The sequence below is a fragment of the Bos javanicus genome, chromosome 21 (assembly GCF_032452875.1).
Source record: "Bos javanicus breed banteng chromosome 21, ARS-OSU_banteng_1.0, whole genome shotgun sequence".
NCBI lineage: Eukaryota > Metazoa > Chordata > Mammalia > Artiodactyla > Bovidae > Bos > Bos javanicus.
The window spans coordinates 57,982,951-57,995,606 of NC_083888.1; the positions used below are offsets into that span (position 1 = coordinate 57,982,951).

The following is a 12,656-nucleotide window of genomic DNA, read 5'->3' on the forward strand; positions in this document are numbered from 1 at the left end:
TATTTGGCAAAACTAATACAATTATGTAAAGTTTAAAAATAAAATAAAATTTAAAAAAATAAATAAAATAAAGTAAAAAAAAAAAAGAATCTACCTGCCAATGCAAGAGACTGGATTTAATCCCTGATCTGGGATGATCCCTGGAGAAGGAAATGGCAACCCACTCCAGTATTCTTGCCTGGGAAATCCCATGCACAGAGGAGCCTGGAAGGCTACAGTCCATGTGGTCCCAAAGACTCAGACATGACGTAGCGACTGAATGTACACACACACACATACACACAATTACTGTCACAGCCCTAAGAGTAACAACTGTTGGCCTATAAAGTTCCACCTGATCTCCTACCTCTACCATTATTATTATTTTGCAGCAGCAACAACATCAGTTTTGCTTATTGTATAAATAGCTCAAGACTGGGAATCAAAGAGACTTGGGTAAATTTCCCAGCTCAGCCATGAGCATCTTCGTCTCTTGGGCCCTTGGTTTTTCCATCTGTTAAATGGCAGGATGGACTAGATCCTGCCCTCTGTCACTGGCACTGTGCAGCCAGGTGGTCCCCACAGCCGTCTGGGCAGACCCTGCTTCCCACGCCTCCCTTGCTACCCTGCGCCTAAGGTCCCTGCCTTGGCTTTTCCAGGCCTGGAGTCCAGCTCTACCCCTGACTTGGAACAAGGCAGAGACTCAGTAACTGTGGTGCTACCTGACCAGAAGTACAGACGCCCAGTGCCTGGCCTGTTTTGATGCCTCCACCTGCGGGCATCCCCCTGCTCCAGGCCAGTGGCCACGGGGGAGAGCACTGGACTAAGAGTCAGAGACCTGAGTTATAGTCTCCAAGTCGATGCTCAAGTGCTGTGTGACCTCAGCCACATCCCTGTCCCTCTCTGGGCCTCAGTTTTCCTGAGTTATAGTCTCCAAGTCGATGCTCAAGCGCTGTGTGACCTCAGCCACATCCCTGTCCCTCTCTGGGCCTCAGTTTTCCCATTGCAAAAGGAGGGTTTTGGCTAGAAGGCTTCCAAGGGCTCTTCCTGTTCTAAAATTTCTGCAGCTCATTGAGATGTTTGGTCAGCTCTGTGCTAGTGAAGCCCAAACTCTTTGTCCCTGGGGGTCCCTATGGCCACGTCAACAAATTCTCCACAGTTATGGAGCTTAGCAGGGGGAATAGGGACCCAGGTAGGAGTGGAAGGATCTCAGATCTGAGAGTCAGGAACTCTAGGTCTAGTTTCAATTCTTCAACTTACTAGCTTTGTGACCTTGTTCAAGTCACTTCCCCTTCTGGGCTTCAGCTCCTTTATCAGTAAAAATGGGAATGAGACAACACACTTCACCACGTTGTGGGAGCCATACCTATGCTGGGTAGGTGCGGGCAGTGGGGAGGAGACCCCTCCAGTCCTTCACCCCAAGATAGCCATTGGCTCTGCAGCCTGGTGTGGGTGGTTCAGAGGCACCTGGACAGCACCCAGCTCCAACGAGCACCCCTTCCCTGACCAGATTTCTAGGAAGGCGAGGGCAACTAGGTGATGCTCACCTGGAGCTGCCATCTCCTGCAACTAATGCCAGACTCCCCAATCCCCCATCCCCCACCCCCATGGGTGAGATGCATCCAGAGACTTTCCCTTTTATCATTTATCTCATGGCATTGCCTTGACAACAGCCCTAGAAAGTAAGAACGTTTTTTGTTGAATTAACTTACTAAATCTTCTGCATCCTCGAGCCTTCCACCAGGACCTGATGTCCCTACGTACTTGATACCCACACATGGGTGTGATGGATGAAGCAATTACGATTCAGAAAGGGGAAGGGAAAGGGTCGCATGAGGACAGGCAGCTGGAACATAGGGCTTTGGAGCCCAAGCTTCCTACCTCAAAGCCAGTGCTCCTTCTGGGAATTTCAGGGACACGGATCCAGGTAAGCAGCACTCACGGGGTTCTGAGCAGGCAGGGATAATATTGCCATCCTCCTCCAGCCTGGCATCTGCACAGTGGGCACGGTGTCAGGCTCTCAGCCCATGCAGGGGAAGTTTCCCAGATGGGGGTTGACCTTGAAGGTTCTTGAAGGAGAGGAGCTTCCCCATCTTCGCTGTGGGACCTGACATCTCTTGATTTTCCCATTGAGATCCTCAGTCTGTCTGCGGCCACACCACCCTGAACAAGCCCAGTCTCATCTGATCTCGGCCTGGTTAGTACTTGGTTGGGAGATCCTCAGCCTTGAGTAAGTTCCCCACCTTTAGAAGCCTCATGTGCAAAAACAGAGTCACTGGTAAGGACTGTTGTGAGGAGGTGGTGGTAGAATTAAGAGGGCGCAGGCGTAGCAGGCCTAGCACGGGACCCGGCTGTTGGTGTGGAAGCCTGCGATGCCCGGTTGCTTCCCCGTCACTGGGCTTCCCCGTCACAGGCTAGGGCTGCTGCCGAGGACACGGGGGTGTCTCCCCGAGGTGGGTGGGACTTCCCAGCCTTAGCCTGAGGGGCTGTTAGGGAACAGCCTCTGGGGACACTGGCTGGGTTCAAATCACAGCTTTGCCTGTTATTAGAAGTTGAGTTACTCTACCTGTTTAGTTCAGTTCAGCTCAGTTCAGTCGCTCAGTCATGTCCGACTATTTGCGACCCCATGGATTGCAGCACACCAGGCCTCCCTGTCCATCACCAACTCATGTTTTAAGCATGAGTTTACTCAAACTCATGTCCATTGAGTCGGTGATGCCATCCAACCATCTCATCCTCTGTTGTCCCCTTCTCCTCCTGCCTTCAATCTTTCCCAGCATCAGGGTCTGTTCCAATGAGTCAGTTCAGGTAGCCAAAGTATTGGAGTTTCAGCTTCAGCATCAGTATTTCCAGTGAATATTCAGGACTGATTTCCTTTAGAATGGACTGGTTGGATCTCCTTGCAGGCTAAAGGACTCTCAAGAGTCTTCTCCAACACCACAGTTCAAAAGCATCAATTCTTTGGCACTCAGATTTCTTTATAGTCCAATTCTCACATCCATACATGACTACTGGAAAAACCATAGCCTTGACTAGATGGACCTTTGTTGGCAAAGTAATGTCTCTGGTTTTTAGTATGCTATCTAGGTTGGTCATAACTTTTCTTCCAAGGAGCAAGTGTCTTTTAATTTCATGGCTGCAATCACCATCTGCAGTGATTTTGGAGCCCCCCGAAATAAAGTCAGCCACCGTGTCCACTGTTTCCCCATCTATTTCCCATGAAGTGATGGGACCGGATGCCATGATCTTAGTTTTCTGAATGTTGAGCTTTAAGCCAACTTTTTCACTCTCCTCTTTCACTTTCATCAAGAGGCTCTTCAGTTCTTCGCTTTCTGCCATGAGAGTGGTGTCCCTACAGTGAGCTTAATAAGAGCATCTGTTTCATGGCAGAGTGACGGGGGTGTGAGGAGGTGAGGTCCTGGGTGATACCCTGCCCCTCTCTTGTCCTCAGTTTCTCCCCATCTTCGTGCTGCTCAGCTTGATTTCTGAGGCCTCGGCTTGGGGGCTGGGCCACCTTCTGGGCCTGCGTCCAGGAAAGAGGCCAGCGGTCTCACAGGACCCTCTGGGAGGCTGATTGAGATAAAAATAGCCCTTTCCCAGGGAAAGTGAGAGTGCAGTGGGCCCTGCCAGTCAAGCTAGGGGCCTGCGGAGGGAGCAGTGTTTGAGCGTGGCCCATCCAAAGCCAGCTTGGAATAGGGGAGACCGAGGCTTCCAGGGGCCCCTCTTTTCCTCCTTTGTGGGTCCCCAAACATTGGCTCCAGGGGAACCCCCACCTCTCCTAGGTGGCATCTGTAAAATAGGGGTAACAGTTGCTGTGATGGGGATTCTTGTGTTAACACAATAAAGTACTCAGCACAATGCCTGGCCCATCCACAGTCGGTGCTCTTCCAAGCTGGGCCTCAGTTTCTACACCTGTAAAATGGGCATAGAAACATGGGCCCTTGCAAGACTGAAGTGAGGATTAAATAATAGCATTTGAAAAGTGGTCCTTCTTCCTCTGGTTCCTTCCCCTCCCCACAAATCCAGGCTCCCTGACAGCCAGGGTCTGCCTGGGAGCCGGCAGGGGCCTGGGTTCCCACAGATGGGGTGGTGTCTTTGTGGCTGTTTGGGGTGGGAAGAGTGGCTTCTTGATGTCTTAGTAGAAACGGGCTGGGAGCATGGCTGGGGGTGTCGGGGACAGGAAAGGGCCTGGCAGGCATCTTCCAGGGCACCAAGCTCGCACTCTGCTGGGGACCTGAGTCAAAGGTAAGAGCCCAGATAAGCCACTTCCAGCCCTCCGCTCATCTGCCTTCCCTTTCCTTCCTCGTCCACTCACTATCTGTCCCAGATGCCTTCCTGTGGCTTCACCAGGAAGCCTCCCCGATCTGATGGCTGAGGAGCCCTGAGCTGCCTCAAGGGCACCCCTCCTCTCCTAGTACTCTGACTGCCCTCTGTGGGCCTGGCTCCCTGGGGAGTCCAAAGGTATCCATAGAGCAGGGCCATGTCACATTCATGCCATAACCCAAGGACCTAACCCAAGGCCAGGTACCCAGTAGGTACTTAATAAATGTCAGACGGGCAGGTGAATGAATGATTGGGTCAAACCTTGGAAGCACAGCTATGGTGAGAAGACTCTGCTTTTGGTAGAGAGCATGACCGCAGATGTCTGACTGCCTGGGTTCAAAGCCAGCTCTGCCACGAGCTGGCCGTGTCATGGGAAGCAGGTTGCTCCCACCCCTTCTGCCTCACTTTGCCCTTCTGTAAAATGGAGACATAGCAGCATCTGGTCTACAGAGGTACAGTCAGATGAAACAAGGTGACATGGAAAAACATGGATAAACAGGGGGCAGGCCACTTAGCACGTGGCCAGCAGCCCAGGAAAACCTGCTAACACTAGTCCACGCTCCTGAGATGCTGTGATTCTCTGCTCTGACTCATTCCTGCCCAGATGCTGTCACCTGGAACTCCTTCCCGGTTGGCAGTTTCCATGTGAGGCGCTTTCCCCTCAGCTGTGATCAGGAGGGACATTAGTCCAGGCAGCCCCGTGGGACCCTGTTGGGAGGGCCCGGGGGTGAGTAACGGGCTCAGAGCTTGGGAAGGAGGGAGATCGTCATGCCCTCCCCAAGCCCAGCCTGGGTGCAGGATGGATTCTGCCCACCACTTCCAAATCCCTCACTCCCCAGGGCCCCTCCCGCCACCTCCTCCCTTCCTGCGTATATGACCTTCTGTCCTGGGAACTTTGGAAGGACCCACAGCCCGTCCCACTCCTTCTAATCCTGGGTTTGAATTCATGTGTGAGGTGACCGCCTACAAACAACAATAGAGGGTGTCTAGTGAGCACTTATTTCCTGGAATAGGGCTGGCACGTAGTAAGGGTAGGATGAGTGTTTCAGGCAGGGTCGACTTACGTGTTTTAGGTATGAGTGTGGACTGTCTGAGTCAGCTCTTATGCAAAGCGCTGTGTTTCAGACGCTGCAATAAGCACTGGGAGAACCACAGCCCTAAAGCCTCCCCTTGCAGTTAATTTACACTCTCCTGAACGTTGTCTGCTTGAGCCACGTGGTAGATATATGATGAGGGTGTTTTTTGTTCCCATTCTACAGATGAGGAAACTGAGGCAAAAGCAGGGCAAAATTGACAAAGAAGAGACCAGAGGCTACATCTTCTGACTTCACACCTAGTCCTCATCCCATGTAACCAACAGATTTTAGTCATTTTGTAAGCTTTGAATAAAGGGCCAGGTTAAACTGAAGACTATATATATATAAACACACACACATACGTATACATTCAAAGGGGACTTCCTTGGCTCAGATGATAGAGTATGGCTGCAATGCAGAAGACCTGAGTTCGATTCCTGGGTCGGAAAGATCCCCTGGAGGAGGAAATGGCAACCCAGTCCAGTATTCTTGCCTGGAGAATCCCATGGACAGAGGAGCCTGGCGGGCTACATTCCATGCGGTCGCAAAGAGTCAGACAGCACTGAGCAACTAACACTTTCACTTTTGTATATTAATATATTATAAATGTATATACATATATGTTACATGAGTATATAATTGTCTATCGATGTATTCCAGGGCCTCCCAAACATTCCATGACCTTAGTCTGGGGCAGTCCTAACCTCTGACTGCTTGGTGAGCCTGGGGCCGTATGAGGAAGTGAGGAATTGGCCTGGACGGTTTCTTGGCCCCTAGGGTTCTCAACCCCACTTCTTGTGAAGCCCAATAAGTTTATGAAGCTTAATCTTTCTGATCTGCTGTTGCCCCAGATCCGGAGGGGTCCTGGGAAATCTGAGGAAACACTTCTAGCTGGAGACTCCTGTTTGTAAAACATTAAAGCATCTCTTCCCTTCTCGGGTCCTAAGGCTTTAAAAGCTAAACCATAGAAAAGGCTGGTGCTCATACAACTATGTATAGAACAGATGAACAACAGGACCTTCTGTATAGTACAGGGAGCTATATTTAATATCTTGTAACGACCTATAAATGGAAGAATCTGAAACAATACATATATCGGGTTAACCAAAGAGTTCATTCGGATTTTTCTGTAAGATGTTATGAAAAAAGTCTACTGAACTTTCTGGTCAACCCAATATACGTGATTAACTGAATCACTTTGCTGTACACCTGAAACATCATAAATCAACTACACTCTAACTAAAAAAAAAAAAAAAGCCGGTGCTGTGTGTCCCTGCACCATTTCCTGGCCAATTTCACACACTGCACCTTTTGACTTTCTCAAGACCCCAGCACTGGGGGAGGATTCTTCCCATTGCCCAGATGGGAAGACTGAGACCCAGATTGTAAGTGGTAGAGAGCCCCCCTGCCCCTGTTTTCATCAGACTCTCTGACACTGAACGCTTAGGGCAGTGGGCAGGGGTTAGTCTGGAAGTCTCTGCTAAGGGCTGACCTGGCCCTGGTGGGAGCGGGAGTGGAATCCAGGCCATCTTGCTTGGCCCCCAGAGGGGCCCAGGTTAGAGCCCAAGGGTGGGCCTTTGCAACCGGCAGTGCTGACAAGCCTCTGGCTGCTGGCGTCTGGGGCCTCACAGCTGTTAGGATTTGAGCCTTTGTTCAGACTCTAAACCTCTAAAGCCCCTCCCAGCTCTTCTGATCTCAGAAACTTTGATGCTGGTGACATACACACTCCTGGCTTCCCTCAGGAGCTTGGACTCTAGATTTCTGAGGCTGCATGAGGGTTGTTGGAGGTTACTGAGCTGACCTGTTACTAAGTAACCTGTTGAAGGTTACCTGACCACTGCTGACCCATAGCCCAGGAGGGGAAACTGAGGCCCAGAGACAGGGTTTGACCTGTCTTGCCCAAGGTTTGCCCAAGCCATCAAGGAAGGAGGTGACGAACAGGGATTTGAACGTGCCCAAAGCTACATCCGCTCCCACGCCACCACGCCCCCAGACCCTCTGTGTCCAGCGTACACAGAGGAGTCCAAGACTGTCCTAAACGAGCTGAGCACCGCTTGCCAACCTGAATCAGGATGAATCGCTCACCAGGGCTTAGGACCCTGATGACATTTTAGAAGATTATGTATTGATTGTTGCAAACTGCAGGCAGAGGCTACCCCCAAAACAGGGGGAGAGAAATAGGGGGAGGGGGAGACAGGGAAGAAGAAAAAACAAGGGGGGAAAACCTCTTTCCTCTTTTTTGTTGGAAAATATTCCATTTTCCAAGGAGAAGCACATACTCTGCACAGGCCTAAAGGCCCACAGCCTGAGGCGGGGCCATGAGCACCAGCTAAGAAAAGCATCAGTGAATGCCAAATTTCCATTTTATATCTTTGGGTCCCATGCTATTGAGTCCCCAGGCCCCGTGGGTCACCTTCTGCTCAGCCTCCCAAGTGGAGGACGTGTCTCTTACCTCCCAGCCCTGAAGGGGCTGGTCCTGGCACAGCTAGCCCCCTCCCATGCCCCTCCGGGCCCACCTCCTCACTTTTTCCTACAGCAACGGCTCGGTGCATACAGGTCTGGCACGTATGGAGTACTCGAGACCCCCGCCCCGGTTTCTGCCCAGGGCTCAGCGAATGCCAGGCTTTGCCTTGTGCCAGAAGCCTGGGCTGGGGATGAGAAGGGGCCGGGCTCCCTGGTGTAGGTCTGAGCCTCTGATCACTGTTGCTCCAGCCCTCGCACGTAGCCAAGTATGGCTTTGCATGCTAAATTGCTTCAGTCGTGTCCTACTCTTTGCGACCCTAGGGAGTGTAGCCCACCAGGCTCCTCTGTCCACGGAATTCTCCAGGCAGTGGGTTGCCATGCCCTCTTCCAGGGGATCTTCCCCACCCAGGGATCGAACCCACGTCTCATGTCTCCTGCATTGGCGGGCAGGTTCTTTACCACTAGCGCCACCTGGGGAGCCCAAGTATGGCCTTGCCCAGCCCTATTCTGGGCACCCGGAGGACGTGGACTCTTTCTCATCTTGACCCCTGGGTGGTAGAATGTTCTGGAAGCTCTAACTCTAGGCTCCAGAAGAGAAAATCTCAGGTGGGCAGGGGTGCCCTCCCAGAGCCCTCTCTCTCCTCACCCAGCCTAACCACATGCAGGGCTGGCTGGAAATCTTTTATTCGAGATCACTCCAAAATCAGCTAGGATCCTTCTCCTTTTGGTTTTTTTTTGTTGTTTGTTTGCTTGCTTTTGTTCTCCTGCCTTTGCTTAAATCTTTTTCTTTTCCTCCCTCTACTTTCTCTGTCTTTTCTACCCCTCTTTTCTGTCTCCTTTTTTTTAAACAATTCAGGCAGGTTAGGAATCACCTAACTTCTGTATGGAAAATCTCATGAACAGAGGAGCCTGGTGGGCTATAGTGTCCATAGGGTCATGAAGAGTCAGACACGACTGAGCTACTGAGCATGAGTTCTGTGTTACCATCACCTTCCTGAAACGTTTTCCTCGGCCACAAAGCTTTTAACAACTCATTTATACTCCCAAGCATTAATGGGTTCAAAAGAAGGTGCTGAGGATGAGAAGTAAAGAAATAAACAAGTCCTGTGACAGCTGCCCGCTCCAGGCGGCCTAACCCTCTTCAGCTCAGCAGTGGAAGGACAGTGGGCGGGTCCAGAGATATTTTTGTGCCTCCTCTGGGAAGACTCTTTTGGATCCAGCTTGTCCACATTGTACGGCACCTTATGATGATTCATTGGTGCCAGGACGGGTCTGTTTACTGCCGCGCTGGTGCCCTGGGGGACCTCAGAGACCATGGCTTAGGCTGTGGGCACTGGAGGCCCATCAGCTAAGAGGCCAGGATTTGAGTCCCGTCTCCAACACCTCCTAGCTCTTTGGCTTTAGATGAGACCCTTAACGTCTCGGGACCTCAGTTTCCACCTTTGGGAAATGGGAGTGATCATCGTCTCTAATTCATGCTGCCCAGGAACAGAGTCAGTGAGAGGAACTACCACAAGCGCTGGGCCAGCGCCCGGCTCACGGTGAATGCTCAGTGAAGGCTCAGGGGTACAAGTGCTCTTATTCATTGTCAGGTCTCCAGGGGTGGATCACACACGGCCCCACCCCAAGGAGGAGGAAGAAGGTGACACCCTCCCCCCACTACCAGGCCCTCGTGGGCTGGACTGTTTGTGCACGAATGGATGATGCAACCTGGAAGGCTGCCAGGTGGTGGCAGCCGCCAGTCCTGGAGGGGGCTGTGCTGTAAACAGGCCTGCCATCAGCTGTCAGGACCTGTCCAACCGTTGCAGAAGTGACTGGAGTCCGCCCCTGGCTGCCCCACTGCGCTCTGCCCCGGGCCTCCAACCGCAGAGGTCAGGGGCTATGGCTGGTGTGCTGGCCCCGCTGGCTTTGCCTGGGCACTTGTTAACTCCCTCAGCTGCTGCCTCGTGCATAAACTTTCCCATTGTCAAGGCAAGCTCTTCTATCCTGTGCCGGGAGCTCAACTTCTGCCCTGACTCAGGCCTTAATGACTTACCTAAGGGTCTCTGCCTCCCTGCTTCTTCTTTCCCCTGGCTTTGCAAGGAGCTGCCTGAAGTCAGATCTTCCCCACTGCTCCTCTGCTCAAAAATAATCAGAATGTGTTCCATCCTCTTGCCTGGCCTGGTGGGAGCAGTATCTCCCACCCCTACCCCCATTCCCAACTTCCCCTTCCAGCATCACCGCCACTTCTCACCTCCTGACCCTTTGCTGTAACCACACGGCTCTCCCTACTATCTCCCCAGACCCACCCCAGCTTGTCTGCCTTTGCCTGAGCTGATCCTCCAGCTGGAAGTCCCTGTCCCACCCACCCTCCGCCCACCTGAGACATCTATCCATCTTTTCAAAGGCCAGCACTTCCTTGAATGTGTCCTCATGTTTACACACACACCCCTTTTCATTCTTTACGTGGTATCTTAGTTCTGTTTGCAGATTTTATTTCCTCTCCTAAACCCCAAGTTATTGCAAATACAGCTCACGGCATCCAAGGTTGCTATCACCACCCCCCCAATACACACACATACACACAATCCTGCCCATACATAGATGTTCCATAGACGCTCCATAAATGGCACATGAAATTAACACCCCCATGCATGAAAATATCTCTTCCCTCAACCTAAAAGCATTTCTGAAAGTCATTTGTCTGATACAGACATTGCCCAAGGCCTATAGAACCAACAATAGCATCATTGATAACTCCTTTTGCATTGCCATTTTTAGAAGTACACAGTAGAATGATATTCTGAGCAAGAATCCTCCGGAAGATTGGACAAGTACATGCAAATGGCTGATTCTCTGTGCCCCCAGTCCAAAATAAAAGTCACCAGCCTGCTTTAATAACTCAAGAGAATAGGAGAAAGAGGGAGACACACAAACATACTTTGACTCTAAGAGGCTATGAATAGACACCGCAGCGGTTAAGTCCCAGCCCGACAAGCAGTCTTTCTGCATAAGAAAGTTGAAAGCATGCATTACCTGTTAGGCTCTGAAACAAGGGTAAAATTCAGGGGTAAGAAAAAGGATTTTTCCTGAGAGTGTCTTAATTCAGAACATGCTCCCTGAGTTTGCCTTCAGCCCTGGCCCTGGGCTTCTGGCTGCTCTGCCAGGCAGTTCTGAAACGCTCTCCTTTGAAGCAGGGAGTTTATTTCGGGCCCATCGCATGACCAATGATGGCAAGCCAAACTATAAGATGTTATGAATCTCAGATTTCCTGTTTAAAGATTGCACCGAGGAAGCCGGGATCCTGGTTTCCTCCAGGCCGCATCAATTACGGACTTGACTTCGGAGAGCATCTCGGAGCTTTGGCTCTCCCGTGACGTCATCACTTCTGATCCTTGACACGGAGGCCATATATGGGTATGTTTCTGGAACTCCCCAGGAGGGAGCGAGAGAGGAGAGAGATGCAGAGAATAGGAGACACAGAGCTGGGAGAGAAAGCTGCAAGCAAGAGCAAGGAAGGAAGTGTGGGAGAGAGGAGAAGGGAGGAAAAGAGAGAGAAAAGAGGAAAAGTGGGAAGAAAGGATGGAGAGAGAAGAGAGGAGGAAGGAGGGGAGTCGGGGAGGCTGGGAAGGAAGAGGGGACGGAGGGAGACTGAGAGCAGGCAGGAAGGCAGGGAGGAAGAAGGCTGAACAAGAGGGAAGCGAGGATGCGCGGGTTCACTGTTGGGGCCTTTGCGGGTAGCAGGTGACAGAGCCTGGTATTTCCGGGTCCCAGGGTGGGAATCCAGCTGCTGGAGTCTGTGGGGTGGGCAGGGGAGCAAATGAACAAATAAGCCTGTGGGCAAGCCCCGTGCAGGGGCAGTGGAGCCCTTTCTCCAGGCCCAGGGAAGAAATGATCTGCTTCTGGACTCGATGGAGTGACCCAAAATGTTAGCGTCGGGTGGCAGAGACTGCATACGTAGGGCCACACGCCCTGAGCATGCACGATGCCAGGCACCCACATGCCCACGTCTGCGTTCAGATCTCAGGTTGCAGAGTGGGGGAAGCTGGAAATGTCACTTGGTCCACTCCTGTAAATGGAAAATAATTTCCATTTCAGAGACCACATCCCCTTGCAGGATATTGGACTTGTGACCCCAGAGCGTGGCTCACTTTGCATATTCCATCTGGAAATTAATCTCAGCGAGTTCAGGATGCCTGTAGTTGGGTCAGTGTTCTAGAGGCTGGCCTGGGGCTGAGGACAGGAGGGCATGACGAGTCCCAGGCTGTCTCCCGGCCAGTAGCCTCACCCTCACTTGGGACAGTCCCCCAGGCCACTGTGGCTGATGACCCCGCAAGGTCATGACCCTGCAAGGTCAGTTCACACATAGGACCCCTAGGCCATGTGCCATGACAGGGATGCAAGAGAAGAGGGGGCTGTCCGGGGCTGTTTGGGGATTTTTCTCGGCAGAAAGAAGTTCTAGCAGGTTCCATGGAGTGCGTCCTTGGAGTCCTACTGCTTCCTTGGGATCCCTGCCAGATGTAGGGCACAGATGCCACTGCTTTCTATGTCACAGATCCCAAATCTGGCCTTCCTAGGAGGGCTGGGCTGTGGCAGGGACAGGGCCCCTTCTCAGGTGGCCCTCTGTCTTGCCTCTCCCTCCTAGTCCAGACAAACCTCATAGAATCAAGAAAGCTGGAGAGACTCGGTCTCCAAATCCTGTTGCCTGTGGTTGCACTCAGCTTTTGAAAATTAAGAGCCCGAATTGTGCGTCACATCACAGGGAACAGAAAGTGCATCGGGGGGGGCTGGCCAGACACACTTTGACTCATATATGACAATGTCTTCTGGCTGCTC

The 12,656-nt window shown here is 51.8% G+C and overlaps 1 protein-coding gene across 1 annotated transcript in view; it reads right to left on the reverse strand.

Annotated features, from left to right (window-relative positions):
* Positions 1-11,138, reverse strand: part of ASB2 (ankyrin repeat and SOCS box containing 2) — a 48,772-nt gene extending 37,634 nt beyond the window's left edge. Inside the window, exon 1 of the mRNA XM_061395167.1 lies at positions 10,857-11,138. The gene's annotated coding sequence lies outside the window, so the exon portion shown is untranslated. The remainder of the gene's footprint in view (positions 1-10,856) is intronic.
* Positions 11,139-12,656: the final 1,518 nt, after the last annotated feature.